Consider the following 16,818-nt stretch of genomic DNA (forward strand, 5'->3'; position numbering starts at 1 on the left):
TACCTCTCTTTCAAATCAGAACCAGTGAAGGCAGTGACAGTCCTGTGTGAGTGTCTGGAGTCGGTTGGAGGATGGATGGTGGCTAACAGACTGAGATTGAATCCTGACAAGACAGAAGTACTGTTTCTGGGGGACAGGAGGCGGGCAGGTGTGGAGGATTTCCTGGTCCTGAATGGGGTAACTGTGCTCCTGAAGGACCAGGTGCGCAGCCTGGGAGTCATTTTGGACTCACAACTGTCCATGGAGGCACAGGTTAAATCTGTGTCCAGGGCACCTGTGTACCAGCTCCATCTGGTACGCAGGCTGAGACCCTATCTGCCTGCGGACTGCCTCGCCAGAGTGGTGCATGCTCTGGTTATCTCCCGCTTGGACTACTGCAATGCGCTCTATGTGGGGCTACCTTTGAAGGTGACCCGGAAACTACAACTAATCCAGAACACAGCAGCCAGACTGGTGACTGGGAGCGGCCGCTGAGACCATATAACACTGGTCTTGAAAGACCTACATTGACTCCCAGTACGTTTCCGAGCACAATTCAAAGTGTTGGTGCTGACCATTAAAGCCCTAAACGGCCTCGGTCCAGTATACCTGAAGGAGCGTCTCCACCCCCATCGTTCTACCCGTACACTGAGGTCCAGCACCGAGGGCCTTCTGGCGGTTCCCTCACTGTGAGAAGCCAAGTTACAGGGAACCAGGCAGAGGGCCTTCTCGGTAGTGGCGCCCTCCCTGTGGAACGCCCTCCCACCAGATGTCAAAGAGAACAACAACTACCAGACTTTTAGAATACATCTGAAGGCAGCCCTGTTTAGGGAAGCTTTTAATGTTTGATGTATTTTAATATTATTTTGGAAGCCGCCCAGAGTGGCTGGGGAAGAGTGACTAGTGGGGTGCCACAGGGTTCTGTCTTGGGCCCGGTCTTATTCAACATCTTTATCAACGACTTGGATGATGGACTCAAGGGCATCCTGATCAAATTTGCAGATGACACCAAACTGGGAGGGGTGGCTAACACCCCAGAGGACAGGATCACACTTCAAAACGACCTTGACAGATTAGAGAACTGGGCCAAAACAAACAAGATGAATTTTAACAGGGAGAAATGTAAAGTATTGCACTTGGGCAAAAAAAATGAGAGGCACAAATACAAGATGGGTGACACCTGGCTTGAGAGCAGTACATGTGAAAAGGATCTAGGAGTCTTGGTTGACCACAAACTTGACATGAGCCAACAGTGTGACGTGGCAGCTAAAAAAGCCAATGCAATTCTGGGCTGCATCAATAGGAGTATAGTATCTAGATCAAGGGAAGTAATAGTGCCACTGTATTCTGCTCTGGTCAGACCTCACCTGGAGTACTGTGTCCAGTTCTGGGCACCACAGTTCAAGAAGGACACTGACAAACTGGAACGTGTCCAGAGGAGGGCAACCAAAATGGTCAAAGGCCTGGAAACGATGCCTTATGAGGAACGGCTAAGGGAGCTGGGCATGTTTAGCCTGGAGAAGAGAAGGTTAAGGGGTGATATGATAGCCATGTTCAAATATATAAAAGGATGTCACATAGAGGAGGGAGAAAGGTTGTTTTCTGCCGCTCCAGAGAAGCGGACACGGAGCAATGGATCCAAACTACAAGAAAGAAGATTCCACCTAAACATTAGGAAGAACTTCCTGACAGTAAGAGCTGTTCGACAGTGGAATTTGCTGCCAAGGAGTGTGGTGGAGTCTCCTTCTTTGGAGGTCTTTAAGCAGAGGCTTGACAACCATATGTCAGGAGTGCTCTGATGGTGTTTCCTGCTTGGCAGGGGGTTGGACTCGATGGCCCTTGTGGTCTCTTCCAACTCTATGATTCTATGATTCTAAGATGGGCGGGGTATAAATAATAAATTATTATTTTTTATTATATTATTATTATTATTATTATTATTATTATTATTATTATTATTCCGCTATACCCATTTGAATTAAACTAGCCTTCTTACCCCATGCTTTGTGTCACTAGGAGAAACTAGCAATCCAGTAAGCCGCCTTTGTGCCCTCTGATACCATTGACCTAGCTCAGCCTTCCTCAACTTGGTGCACTACAGATGTTTTGGGCTACAATGGCCTTAATGAAAATTGTAGTCCAAACCATCTGGAAGGCACCCAGTTGGGGAAGGCTTGCTTAGCTACTGCAGCTTTAAAGAAGACCTTGATATATTTTAAGGTTTCCCCTTGCTGGATTCTCAGAGGTACCTGTGCATACAGAACAGAACTGGCAACATCTGTTCTACACATGCTTGCTGCATTAAAGAGATTTAGAGATCTATCAAGCTAAAAGTTCAGATTTTGTAATTTTAATAGCAGTTAGGACTTTATTCTCATCTTAGTCCTCTGTCTGAACAGATTTTGGCAAAGTGGGAATGCCCAGAGGGGAGGTAGAAGCTAAACTTATATCCAGATTTTTGCATCAAATTTCCTCCTTTCCCATTGCATTAGTTATGGAGACATTTGTAAATGGAATCTCATCAGCTAAAAGAGCAAACATCTTGACTGCAGACAATTCATGTTTCCTAAGAGACTATGCCTATCCACAAGTTTCTACACGTGTGTCAGAGCTTCTTCCTACATATTTAGAGTGCAACTAGATCACTAGTGAGTGTGGGACAATACTTGCCACAAAACTGCTGCAGGGAGGCGGGTGTTGTGCAAAAGCACCAGCAGGCATGCCAGTTTGGCTCTGCCAGTATGTTTGCACCCCTCCCCTCTACCCTCTGGTAAGCAGCAGCAACACACCTACATTAGTAAAGAAACTGCGCCAGATGGTGCCAGAGAGCCAGAATTGTTTAAAACGGGATTTCTCATTGGGAATTTTTTTTCTTTTGTTAAAAAGATTTAATTTCCAACTTATTTATAGTGCTTTTCTCCTGTGTTTAGATCCACCACAATCAACAAGGCAAACAGTGGGTGGATTCTGTGTGTGTTGCAATTTTCAACACTTGTTTGTTATTGGAACTGTAGGGTGTGGGGGTGGGGGGGGGTGTAGATTTGAGAAAAGTATGAAAGCTGTGCATTCCTGATTTTTACCATATTTTTCACTCTATAGGACGCACTTTTTCCCCTCCAGAAATGAAGGGGAAATGTGTGTACATCCTATGGAGCAAATGCAGGCTTTTGCTTAACCCTGGAGAGCGAGAGGGGTCGGTGCGCACTGCTATCCGCAAGCCTGCGAAGCCCAGAGGGAGTTCCTGCCGGGCTGCGAAGGCTTGCGGATAGCAGTTTTCCTTCTCAGCAAAACTGCCAACAGTCTCCTTGAAAAGACAAACATACCAGGGGATCTGGAGACTTAACTTTAAAATCCTCCTCTATCACTTGCTAGTTGTGTGGTGTTGGGTACATTACTCAAAGACGCAGCCAACTAGCCATAACTTACACCAGAAATGAAACAATTATGAAGTAGCACTTTATAAGCTAGCAAACATATTATTCCATAAGCTTTCATGGAATACCAAGAATGATGCATCTGATGAGGTTTGCTTTGGCCCCCAAATGGCTTGTGCCATAATAAATTTGTTAAAGGTGATAGTACTGTTCCTTCTGTTGTTTTTCTAAAATTGCAGTACAATCTACTTTACATGGTTCTTGTGAGGATTAAAAAAACCCTATAAAACGCTTCAGCAAACTTAAAATGCTGTTATAAAAAGTAGGGTGGTGCAGAGGGTGGTTTGGATGAGAATTCAATGTGCAGAAGCTAAATGTAGTACAGGATCGTGGATTGTGAGCTTCCTGCACACCCCACCCAGGCAAGCAGGCTGCAACAGACAGCCAAACATGGGGTGTGCCATGGGCTTACATGCCAGGTCCAATGTTTGTAGGTGTGGATATCCCAGCTGTGCCCCATATTCTTATTTCTTTGCTGTTTGGGGTTACACTTTTTCATTATTCCAAACCTGCCCCCCTCCTGGCAGTAGGTAGGCTGGAGAGAGGCTGTTTATTTTGTTTATTCCTTATTTATCAGTATTACGTTTATATCCATTGCACCTTTCCTCCAAGGTGCCACTCAAGGGCCTGTGATCCTCATAGCAACCATATGAGGTAGGTTAGGCAGAGAGACAGTGACTGGTCCAAGATCCCACAGTGAATTTCCTGGCTGATTTTAACCTTGGTCTCTAGGTCCTAGCCCAATATTGCTCTACGTTTTTCCACATTCTGGAAAAAAGACATAGAAGTGAATAGTCTGTAGAAGGGGGATAATTCCCCCCCCACAGGTCTGGAAATTTATGGGGGCCCATGTTATTGGTCCTGTGTTGCATCTTTCAGGTTGCAATCTTGCACATATTTATGAGGGAGCAATCCCTATGGAAATCAGTGGGGTTTACCACTGAATAATATAGTTCCTTTGGTATGAACCCATACTAGAAATTTTGACAGCAGGGACTTCTTCTGAACCAAGAAAAGACACTTAAGTTCTAAGTATTAGAATGCAGTATTTAAGTATCTACTACAGTGGTACCTCGGTTTTCAAACATCTCCGTTGACAAACATTTCGGTATTCGAACTCCGTAAACCCGGAAGTAAATGCTTCAGTTTTCGAACTTGCCTTGGAAGTCCAATATGCCACACGACTTCTGTACAGTGGTACCTTGGGTTACATACGCTTCAGGTTACATACGCTTCAGATTACAGACTCCGCTAACCCAGAAATTGTACCTCGGGTTAAGAACTTTGCTTCAGGATGAGAACAGAAATCGCGCAGCGGCGGCACGGCAGCAGGGGAGGCCCCATTAGCTAAAGTGGTGCTTCACGTTAAGAACAGTTTCAGGTTAAGAACGGACCTCCGGAACAAATTAAGTACATAACCAGAGATACCACTGTATTGAGTTTTCTGTATTGAGTTTTCTGTTTTGAGGCTCATGTATGACTATAGAATGTGTTTACAACTGTCATGAATTAAAAAAAGATTCTAGAGACCCAAATACAATGATGTACAGACTTCCTGACTCAAAAATAGCACATACTTCAACTGTGGTAAACCACAGTATAGACAGGCCCTAAACACAGGGGGACGACTACAGGAAAGAACCTGAAATACATCTTATTCTCATGACAAGTGGGGAAGCATGGCCAGGAGTGCAAAGTTATGCACTGTATTTCCTCATGGCTTTCATGCCCTTCAGTTCAGCTGTGGTATAATCATCTTTGCTGCAAGTAAAGAATACCATTTCCATGAATATATTCAAATATAAAAGTTTTCCTGGATAAGGTTCCTATATACCTTCTGTGACATGTTAGATTCACAAACAAATTACATTCATAATCTGAACCAGCTTTCATTAAAACACACAACATACATCTGTAATTATGGTTCCTGTTACCATAAATATGAAGCTAAAAGTAAAATTGGAGAAAGGGAATATCTCAGATATAATCTCTACAGCCCTCTAGCAAATCTCCACAGATCAGTGCCCTGGGAGAGAATGGGTTGGTTGGAGTGCAGAGTGCAGCCCCAGAATTTGCTGTTAGGCTGAGTCCTGGAACAGTGCAGCAATAATTAGAATAGCACCAAAACATGTGTAAAGTGCCTTTTTTGTATTGCCAATAACTGCAGCCTGCCCCACAGGTTTAGGATTAAAGAGCAGGAGCTGAAAGGCATATGACACTATCCTTGGGGGAGGGGTGAAATTTGGGTGCTGACTTGCCACATGATGCATCATATGATGCCACCCAGCATGCACCGGGGGGGGGCAGGACATGCAGATGGTGATCGCACTTACTCATCCCAACCCCCACCTGGCTCCTGGGTTCCTGGCCTGCCGGCCGGAGGCTAAAGCTGGGGCTGGGGCATGTGGAGGGTGCCTGGCAGCAGCAGGTAATAACAACCCCCCAATATTGGGTGGGTACAGCCCCTCTCCCAAAATATGGGAGGCTGGAACCCCTGCATCCCTATACCTGGCACCCCTGGTAGAATTATTACATAATTTCAAGCACCACCCCAAGCATTCCTGGTATCTACTTTGAGCGCCAACCTAAGTGCCATAACAGAAGACTGTCCCATAAGCCAGTAAATGAAAGGATCTTCCACCCGCCCAGCACCTTCTCCTCTCTGTCTATAGACAATTGTCCTACTCCTTTGCCATCTCCTTTATCCCCCTCCCACCAGGCAAGGTGGATTCCCTCTGAAATTTGGGGGACAAGCAATATGTCAGACTGTGCTTCTATCATGCCATCACCCTCCTTTCACTCAAGTCTAGTAACCCGCTCTCCCCAAATGCTGTCCTTTGCCTTCTGGTCTCCACACATCCCTTCCAGTTCCCTAGAAATGGGAGTGAGGAAAGACAGATCCTCGGTGCCCCATTTTCCACCCAAATACGTTTTGCAAGCTCCTCATCCTCAAAGAAAAAAAAATGTTGGCAGATTGATCAAGAAAGTAAAGACTGACTCCGCTCAGTAACAGTGACTAGAAGAACAAAGACCTCATCTCCTCCTTGTCTACTTGCCCACTTTAAGCTCCTGACAATAATTAGAAGCTTGACAGGTGACAACAAAAGCTATCAAAGAAGACAGAAGAGAGAATGAAACACCCAACTGAATAGGCATAGATCAAACAACCTTATTGTGATGCTATAATCCAGTCAGCCAGTGGAAGGCATGTTCAGCCTCCACAGTTGCTGGGCAAAGTTTTAAGAACTGTATGTTTTCCTGAAAATGGTAATAACTTCATTTAGCATTCTTGTTCTTTTAGGTATTGAGTATGTAACTGAACATAAATATGGGACCATTACTGAAATCTGAGGGGCAAAATCCCCATTGGGCACTATCTGCATCTGGCAAGAGCCACTCTAAAAGTCAATTTACAATGGCTTGAAAAAAATGACCTGAATGCAACCTAGGTGGCCCATGGCACAGAGTCATGCTCTGCCCAGGTTATGTTCTATCTCCACAGTGGGAGGCAGTATGCTGTGACGCACTAGTGTGGAGAGTGCTCTTGCAGTCATGTCCTATTTGTGGGCTTGGCCACTAAGAATGCCCAAGCTGCATTTTAAGACAGTAATGTGTACACAGCCTTAGTGAGTGAAGACCACCTGGTGAGGCTATCAGAGGGAGAAGGAGCAGCACTCAGGCAGGCCTCCATAGTACCTGGATAGAGCTCTAGGAAAGAGTCCCTGCTATGTAGATGAAGCTTAAATTATCCTGTTGTGCTTATGAAAATGGTTCTCTCTTTAAAGTCCAAACACCTTTATTTGCCAACCAAATTGTGCAATAGTGTAATATAATAGTGTGCAAGCATTTGAGTCCATGCTACTTTGGGATTTTTCTTATTAGGGCTACCTTTACTAATGATCCTTTGGGAGGGGTTTGAGATGTAAGTAGTATATAACCACTATGGATGGGTGGGTGGATGAATGGATGGAGATGAAAAAACTGTTGGCTTTGGCATTCCTAGTACAGTAATAATAATAATAAGCTAACTTTTCCTCCAAGAGATTTGGACTACATTCACCTCCCCCAGCCACCATAAGTAGCTCCCAAAAGGAATTGGCAGAGTTCTTTGGGCTCATTCCATCTCCCACAAATAGCTAAGGAAAGCGCACACACGCAGAGAGAGAGAGAGAGAGAGAGAGAGAGAGAGAGAGAGAGAGAATGAATGAATGAATGAACTAGAGCTCTCCCCTCCCCCTCAGTGTCATAGGAAAGTTCATCTGCTGAAGAGATTTTCTTTGTATTACTAAAAAAAAAAAGAGTATCATTAATCTCTGCAGTCAGAGGAAATTAGCCTCATCCTGTGCCAAGGTTCTGCTTGTCACGTGCAGCAGCCTCATCTTACACAATGATCTATAAACACCTCAAAAATGAGTATCAAAAGGTCCAAGGCCTACCAAATATGAAATTGCTTCAGCAGCCACAAGAATATAAATGGCACTTTTCAAATCTGCAAATGGTTGTAACCCACCAGAGAAAATCAGGTTTCTTAGAACGATGTTTTAAAAAACTATACAAGAAAAGGCTTGACTAACTTTAAAGTTTGATACAAGGAAATTCTCTCTCTCCCTATTCACCAGCTTGTCCAATGAATTTGTTCAAACTGCTTCACCATCCTGCACCAAGACAGAATATTCCTAACATTTAAAGCCAGAGAAAGATGTTTCATAAACCCTTGCGTAATACAGATTATAGAATTTAATTCCTTTACCAGATAAGTAACATAATGGTTGAGTACTTTGAGGGCATTTTTTCATATTCTCACCCCAAGCTGGCTGGGGCAAAAGCAGAAACTCTGTGTGTGTGTGTGTGCATGCGAGTGTGTGTTGGTATTCAATTTTGTAGTTATTTGACACATAAAAATATCCGAGCAAGTTACATTTAAAAGCATAAGGCATGGCATATAGCAAAAAAAACAAACCAACCCCAATGAATTACAGACAAATTCCAATAAAACAGCAGCAAAAATTTCAGCAGCAAACAATTAATAGACACCAAAACCATACTAATCCATCAAATGCCTGGGAAAAGAGGTAAGTCTTACCTGGCACCAAAAGTATGTTAATGATAGCATCAAGTGGCCCTCACCAATGAGAACATTCCAGAATCAGGAAGCCACAACTGCAAGATTCCTAGCTGCATGGTGAATCTCATGCACAGTCTTATTCACTAACAGGTGTGCTGTATATAGTCTCTCTAACAGGTGTGCTTTCATCTACAATCTATCTGAAGCTCAAAGCTGTCAGGTGAGGGATATGCAGTGGGCTACACAAGCTCACCTCTTCACTGCTGCATGCAGATTTGTCTTAGGGGAACTGGGCCTAGGCTTACTTGGGAGATTAATAGAAATGTGAGGCAGAATGACTTCTGCACCCATCTAATCTCCTACTCCCAAGAAGCAAGAACTAAAGTGCCAGTCTCTGCTTCTGGGGCCTCAGGCCAAAGAAACCAAATTATACAATAGCAATGCAAGAAAACACACCAAAATGAATAGGTAATTGTTATATTGATTAAAATAGTAACAAACTCTGCCTCTATCTGCCACCATTTTGTGACTGACTTTACCCTGCACTACCATTTTGTGACTGGTGAGCCTCAGTAATTTTCAGTTGTCTTTTCTGGGCCCTAGAGGGATAAAGTTTGAGAACCCCTGCTATACATTGTATAAGACTGTAACCTCTGATTCCCACACAGCTGTGAAGCTCACTAGGTAGTCTCATTCTCCCGATCATTCAAAGAAATTGTGTGAAGATACAACATACAATACTTTTGTTCCTTTTCAAGTTAAGCAGCACATTGTAAGACACTTTAACAGTTAACCTGCTAATGACCACAGATGTGTTGTAATGCAAAATCAAGATTTATTTATAGGTCTTCAGTGGCAGCTGGAAGTCTCCTCACTGAAGTTGTGGAATAGATGTTTCCCCTCTGCCTCCTCCTCTTATTGTGCCCTCTAACACATACCACATTTAACACATTTATTCCAATTAACAACCTTTCTGTGTTGATAGTCTACAAAATGGTTCTCTGTCCAAGACAAATTGATATTAATCTTCAAGATTAAATTTTGTGGCTAGATATATTGAAAACAAAGATCAATTTCATCGACTCTGTTCTCTTTATCCACTAATTTAACAATCTGGTTTGTGTTCTATAATTTGTTGTGTGTGTGCATTTTAATCAACCGGAGAGGCTAATTCTTCATGGTTATATTATGCTCTAAACATTATTTGCTTCACATCTCTTCCATTTGCTGAGCAGAAATTAAAGTCAGAACGACCAGTGTGTTTAGATCGAAGAAGCAAAAATATGTTTTTTCAGGAAAACGTATGTTAGTAAAGTGAATTCCCTGGAAGACTGCACTTTTACACTCTTTGTTAACTGTTGACCAAAAGGGGGAAAGGGATTTAACACTTCAGTAGCTTCTCTAACAGCAGTACAGAATTAACTGAATAAAGTATACTTCTGAACATCTGAAACTATTGATCCATTTACCACAGGGTGGGAGTTGAGAACTGTGGCTGGATTATGGCTGGTAGTGAGAGTTGGGGTTCAACAATCGGCAATATAGAGGGGGGAATATGTTTGTTTTCTCCTGCTCTGGAGGGTAGGACTTGAACCAATGGCTTCAGGTTACAAGAAGGGAGATTCTGACTAAACATTCAGAAAAACTTACTGACAGTAAGAGCTGTTCGGCAGTGGAACAGACTCCCACGAGAGGTGGTGGACTCTCCTTCCTTGGAGATTTTTAAGCAGAGGTTGGATGGCCATCTGTCATGGATGCTTTAGCTGATATTCCTGCATTGCATGGGGTTGGACTAGATGACCCTTGGGTCCCTTCCAACTTTAAGAGTCTATGATTCTATAGACTATTCACCTATAGCTCAAGTTATTGAGTTTTACAGTCACCTGCACTTTGCAGCTACTGAACCTCCTCCCCCAACCCCTGATACAAGTATGGGTTGTATCCAATGTTAGTCTTGCTCAGAGTAGAGCCATTGAAATTAAAGGACATGGCTAACTTAGGTTAATTAATTCCAGTATGTCAACTCTGAGTAAAACTTAGTTGGAAACCATGCTATATCCTCAACAGGACTGTTCACTGGCTAATGTAGGGGTGAGCAGTGGGGCCCTCCAGATGCTTTTTGACAACTTCCACCAACCCCATCAGGGGCAGCATCTCCTAGGGGCCGAACCCCAGTTTTTGCGGGAGGGCACCAGAAGCCCCAATGTTCAAAAGTGGCGGAAGAGGCCAAGCCCAGAGCCAAGCACAGCGTGGCTTTAATGGCCAGCTCCTCTTCCTCCTCCTGCCACGGCCATCAGCCAGGGGCTGCTTCCCCGCTCCTTCCCTTCCACGGCAACAGGAGGAGGAGCCACAGTAATAGAATCCATGCTGCCACCGTGCTTGGCTCTGCCCCAGCTTCTCCTGAGGAGGCCAAGCGCAGTGTGGCTTCAGTAACCAGCTCCTCCTCCTCCTGCCACAGACAGTCCCCCAGCCAGTGGTGGCAGAGGCAGCAGCAGAAGCCGTGGCCATTGAAGCCGCGCTGCCATCACATTCAGCTCCACCCCCGGCTCCTCCAATGTTGTGACATCACATGTACAATGTTGAGCCCCCTTCTCTTTTGGAAGCTAGCGCCTCTGAGCTCCATCTACCATGGCAAAACGTCAGGGACGATGGGCAATGTAGTTCAGCAATATCTGGAGAGCCACAAGCTCTCTATCCCTGAACAAAGGATTCAGCCCAGTCTTAAAAGTGACTGTTACTGGCCTGGAAAAATTGCTCCAATGTGGATCTTCATTCCCCACCTCCAAATTTGGAAAGGGCTGGAAATTATCCAGCTGCCATTAGTACTACTAGCTAAAGCATTTACTGCAGGCTCTTCAGATGGGTGCAATGTGATTTCATTTCAGAGAAACAAAGAATCTCTCAGAGCAGTTAGAATAGGGTGCTGATTTATATTTATTTGAGAAGCAAAATCTGAAGCCTCTTTTAAAAGGGGATAAAATTTCATTGTTGATGAGTGACAGATCCTGCCATAAGAGGTTTAGCACTTTTATTCATTCTCAAGGAACGTATTTGTCCTTGCTGCAATGCTTAACAATTCCAAAGAACCGTGATGTCTTAAAATATGCTTTTATTGAAACAGAAGGAATGTGTTAATAGAAGCCTTGACAGAATGTGAAATATTATCTGTGCAAATAACTTCTTTTCAGGGTCATTGTCTAGCTGCCATTTTCAAAGAGAAATAGTAACAGTGGCTGATCTGATACCTGCAGATGTTACAAATTACAATTAATCTCTCTCAAAAGAGAAAGAGAGAGAGGGAAAAAATAGAAAGAAAGCTCTGCTAACAAGGTTTGACAATAAGGTCACAGAGTTGGAATTGTGTGGGTGCTATCCTGATTTCAGACAGTCTGTTCAACCCTGTGCAAAAAGCAGGTAAACTCCCTTCATTGGCTCTCAGAATGGAGGTATTAACTCCCTTCAGCCCTGCAATCTAGTGATGATAAAGAAAGTCAGTTGTTATAACCAGAATGGGCTTAATTTGAACTAGGGATCAGCCCTGGAACTTATAGTTAATGCCAGAAACATATTGCATGGTAAGAAGGAAGAGAGTACACCTGTGCTTTCAAAAAATACACATTTTTCATACTGAATTGGGGAAACACAATTAGTAGGATTTTATTATAACAAATCTAAATGTTGGCAGTGATACTTACCTCAGTTTGCTTTCTACAATAGCTTGTATGTGCTGATGCTAAGCTAAAGAAAAATTATGCATGATAAAGTAGTTCCAAACTCCATTCAGGGGCAGGCTACTGACAGCTGAGCTGACTTAAGCTTGGCAGAGGGAAAGCAAGCATTAAAATAGAATTTGACTTACCCCACCCTTCTCCCTGGCATAATTTCTGCTGGGTTGCCAGGCCACAAACTGAACAGAATTAAAATCTTGCCCGGTCCTGCCTCCATCACTCCCCCAGAACACACTTTTTTCAAGGCTTACACCAGTGTACGTTCCTCCAGTATCAGAGCAGCCTGCATAGCCCCAGCTGAGCTAGGGTGAGGGTTTTACACAGGCATATCTTTGGCTAAGGAGGGTTGGGAATGTATTGCGTGGCAATTCCCGCCCCTTCCCACGGATGGAATAAATAAAGACACCGGACACCAGAATTTAAGTTAATGGGCGAAAATGGCCACAACTTTATTGATTATAGGTAAGAGTGGTATTGGCTTTAGGCATTGGCCCTAACAGACTATCCGGTCTAACCGGGAAGGGTTAAGCACCAACAGGGGGAGCCCCCGAGATGCACATCCCTAGGCGCTCCCCAAGGGGTTACCGCTCGGGGGGGGCGCTTTAGGCCCTAGCCTCCGTAGGTTTCGGACAAGGCGACGCCCCCCGGAGTCCTTTAACGAACTACCCTTCACGATTTGGGGGAGGTGATGGCGTTCCTCCCCCCCAACTTCATTTGCATAACAATACCCCTGCCAATGCCTACCGCCAAAACCGAGGAGTTGTGACGTTTTGCTACGAGGTAGGCGAAAAAACCAAGTGGCTTCAAAATACAGCCAATTAGCCAAATGGAAAAACTCCTACCAGGCCCCTTGCAGCGACCAGCCGAAGCCCATAGCAAAGTCCGAATGCAAACCTAGAGGGCGGGTGGGTGGGAAAAACCGCAGCTGCTGCAAGGAAGGAAAAGGGGCAAGCCAGGGCTTCCCCGGCCTTAAGTGCCCAATTGTAAGCCCGCCCCTAGCGCCCGCCGATTGGCCAGCGCTGTGGGATAATGAATAATAATTAGTTTGGGGAATCCCTGAGTCCCGCGGGGCTGGCGCCAGCCCCGCAACAATGTAGTCCGGGGCGTGAGCCCGCAACCCCTCCCCCTCCTTAGGTCGGGAGTGGCTTTCCAGTATAGCCCAGCTGATCCAGGAACCTGACAGTTGAGTTGGAGGTCTGTCATAACCTAGCTTGCTCATCCCAACAGATCTAGGTTTAGCATTGTGCCTTTAGTCAGGAACAACCTAAATTGATTTCATTGGAACTTATTTATGAGCAGATATGTATAGCAGGAAGGAGGTCCCATTTGACCCACAATGCTGTTTTTCCTACCTGCCAATCCTCTGGTGTCACTCTGAAGGCCTGATAGAGAGCAGAGACTGAATCTTGTAGAGAGCAGGATTAAAGTCAGCTGATGAGCTGACTTTCATCAGCTGATGAGCAGGGACTTCAATGTAGCTGGATGCTACTTCAAAGCGCAGTATAGAGCTGTTTGAAAGCTCTTTTGCAAACAGCCCTGCACTACTCTATAAAACTTTGGTTTTTAGAGGTTTCAAGAGCAATGCAGGGCTGTTTGCCAAAAGGGCTTTCAAACAGCTCAGCACTGTGGTTTGACATTCCAACATGCCAACCCTCTGGTAGCATATTGACACCAAGTGATTGACAGATGGGCAGCCCCACCCACCAGTCAAATTTGGCCCACCAGGGGTGAAGAAATAAGAATCTGTCCCGCTGGCCAACAAAGGTTCTCCACCCCTGATGTATACGATTGCAGTGCCTGTTAATAATTTTATTTGCCTCAGGGCCTAGGTTTGCAGCTATCCACAAATCTCTTGTGCATGGAAACATGATATATAAATGAGTTTGTGTGCGCATATGTGGGCTTGGAAAAACTGCATACAGAAAATTAATACTAGCAAACAAGATATGCAAAAATAAATTGGAGCTACCAGTCATTTCTCTCTGAAATATTTAGTAAATCCTCATTTCACTACCATACAGTATGTTTCCATGAAGTGTTTGAGAGAAATATTAAAGCTGCCATTGGTAATGATTACATTTTTGTATTATCAGATCTCACAACAAACCTCCTCTGGCTTGTTCCCAAACAACTGTAGAATTTGTATTTGTTAGTATATTTGTGGTTAGAGAGCCATCTTGTGGCGTAATCATACTGATGAAGAAAGTTGACATTAAGTATAAAACTACTGGGGGTTGAAGGGAAAGTACACATGCCACTGCCACCCAAAAATATAGAGAGAGATGGCAAGTTCCAGTGTTAGTCAACTCCCAGCTGGACTTACACATGCTGAAATAATTGCTGGAGTTGAATATGATGGCAATCCCCCAACATCATATAACTCAATATGGCCAAAATAAACCTACCAAATGAAAAGGTCTTGGGCATCCAGGTTCTCCCTTTCCCACCACATTCATAATCGTAGTCATACCCATATTTATAGTCACAGTTATATAAATATATCTGAGTTTCTTATCTTAATAAGGAAACATTTAATCTATTAATAATCATTCCTGATCCAGACTCATGGGAATCTCTTAAAGTTTTCCAATTATAAAAAAAAAACTTCACTCAAATAATGTTACTGAATGTATCTAAGAAATGTTATATGATTTCCAACTAATAAATCCTTTCTCTCTTTCCCCCACTTTCTTTTCTTTCCCCCTATTTTATATTTTCTTTTCTTGTTAATAATTAAATAGCTATAATATTATATTGATCAGAAATGCTGCTCACTTTTCCCCTCAGAACCTTACCAGTAACTTGGTGGTACAAAGCAAGTCATATATTACATTTAACAAAGGATTTTATGCTCATTTATTATAAGATTATTAAATGCACAAACTTAAAATAGTACAGTATCTTTAAATGAGCATAACCTTTGTCAACTTGTTGCTGTCACTTTAAATACCAACAGCTTACATTAATCTATTAATGATAAATTAGGACAGCTTTAAGGAAACTATTAAAATCCTTTAGCCAAATTGCCCCCTTATTCTCTCCACCCTAGTTAAGCCTCTCCAACAGAGGACTCTGCTGGAAACCTCTTTGTCCAACCCTATAGAAGTGCAGATTTGTCTTGCTGTACTACACCAAAGACCAAGCTTCTTCTCATTTCTTCCCTCAGCACTGCAGTTTCTCCCCTTGTCCTTTCAGCCTAACACAAGTGATTCAGCTCTACCCAGCAAGTATTTGGCCTCCAAACCACTCCACCTTACCTGTCAGTTCTTCTTCCTTCCTCTTTCCCCATTCTCTTCCTCTGCTGTCATCTTTGGGCTGGCTCCCTGAACCTCAAGCACCAACTATTCCAACTGCCCAACAAATCCTCTGCAGAGCCTTATATACTTTTCTTTCGGCCCCTCTAGTTCAGCCCCAGCCAATCACACTGTCTAACTGAAAATTCTAAACTTGCACCCACCAATCAAAATACGCCTACCTTTCGCATCTATACTGAGAATTCTAACACTAACCCCTCCTCATAACTGTCAGTTAAGGCCCCAAGCGATATTTGAACTAAGCTTCCAACAGAAAACTTCTCATGCCGAATATAGTGGAATGTACAATACAATACAAATGTCAAAATACATTACACAATACCTATTACAACTTATTTTTTCACATACCTCTTTAAGATAGCCGGTACATTAGTTGAAAATATCGTACTTTTACCACAGTTAATTAAGGCTTTTCTTCATCCATTTCTCTGGCATCGTTGGGTGTTGGTGGAAGCTAATGCTGGTAAGACTGATAGAGAAAAGCACCTGTGCATTAGTCTCTCAAACTCTTGCAGATCTTCATATCCCAGCTTTTTGTCCGAGGCTTTATGAGCCTAGCAAACCTCCCCCATTGCTTTCCCCATCTCAGCCACAGTGCCTCGAATATTGAGTGATGTGAGGAGAAACATAGATTTTCACTCTTCTTCCCCATTGGCTGCGCATGGTGGGGATTGGGAAGGTTGCCAGGGTTACTGGGTGTGAGGTGACAGGAAAAGAGAGGTTTTGAGCAAGGGGTCTGGGGAAAAGAAGCAGGAAGAGGGCTGGGAGTCCATCTTAGGCGGGCTGGCTGAAGGCTAGCTGCACAACTGTGAGGTACAAGCTCCTCTTGAAATGACTATGCTGTAAGATGTGGACTCCATGCAGACTGAAGGTGTAAATAGGTGACTAAACCATATTTCTTAAAGCTACAACAGTCTCTCCCGTGTCTCAATTCTCCAAAGGAACACAGACGCTGGGTGAGTGCCTGGAACCCTATGGACTCTTGCCACCACTCAGCTGAGAGGGGGAGGCACCCAACTTTTGTAACAATATTCTTAATACTTCAGAATTTCCAAGGAAAGGATTGGGTGACATATTTTACAGAAATATATCGCCCCTGTCCTGACCTACCCCCACAAGTTTACTGTACTCAGTTATCAGAACTGCCAGAATGGCCAGACGTCATGCCCAATCAGATTAAGAGGCTAATCGCAAGCCAACTAGCTAATAAAGCTCCAGGAGAAGACATGATCCCAATGGAGATCTATAAGATAAGACCTGATTTCTGGTCACCCATTTTTGCAAAATTGTTTTCATAC

General features: G+C 43.7%; 1 long non-coding RNA gene across 1 annotated transcript in view; it reads right to left on the reverse strand.

The window, feature by feature from the left end:
* LOC308481680 overlaps positions 1 to 15,619 on the reverse strand; it is a 38,650-nt gene extending 23,031 nt beyond the window's left edge. Inside the window, exon 1 of the long non-coding RNA XR_013988787.1 lies at positions 15,464 to 15,619. This is a non-coding gene — a long non-coding RNA (uncharacterized lncRNA). The remainder of the gene's footprint in view (positions 1 to 15,463) is intronic.
* Positions 15,620 to 16,818: the final 1,199 nt, after the last annotated feature.

This window comes from Podarcis pityusensis, assembly GCF_964106645.2.
Source record: "Podarcis pityusensis genome assembly, chromosome: 7".
Classification (NCBI taxonomy): domain Eukaryota; kingdom Metazoa; phylum Chordata; class Lepidosauria; order Squamata; family Lacertidae; genus Podarcis; species Podarcis pityusensis.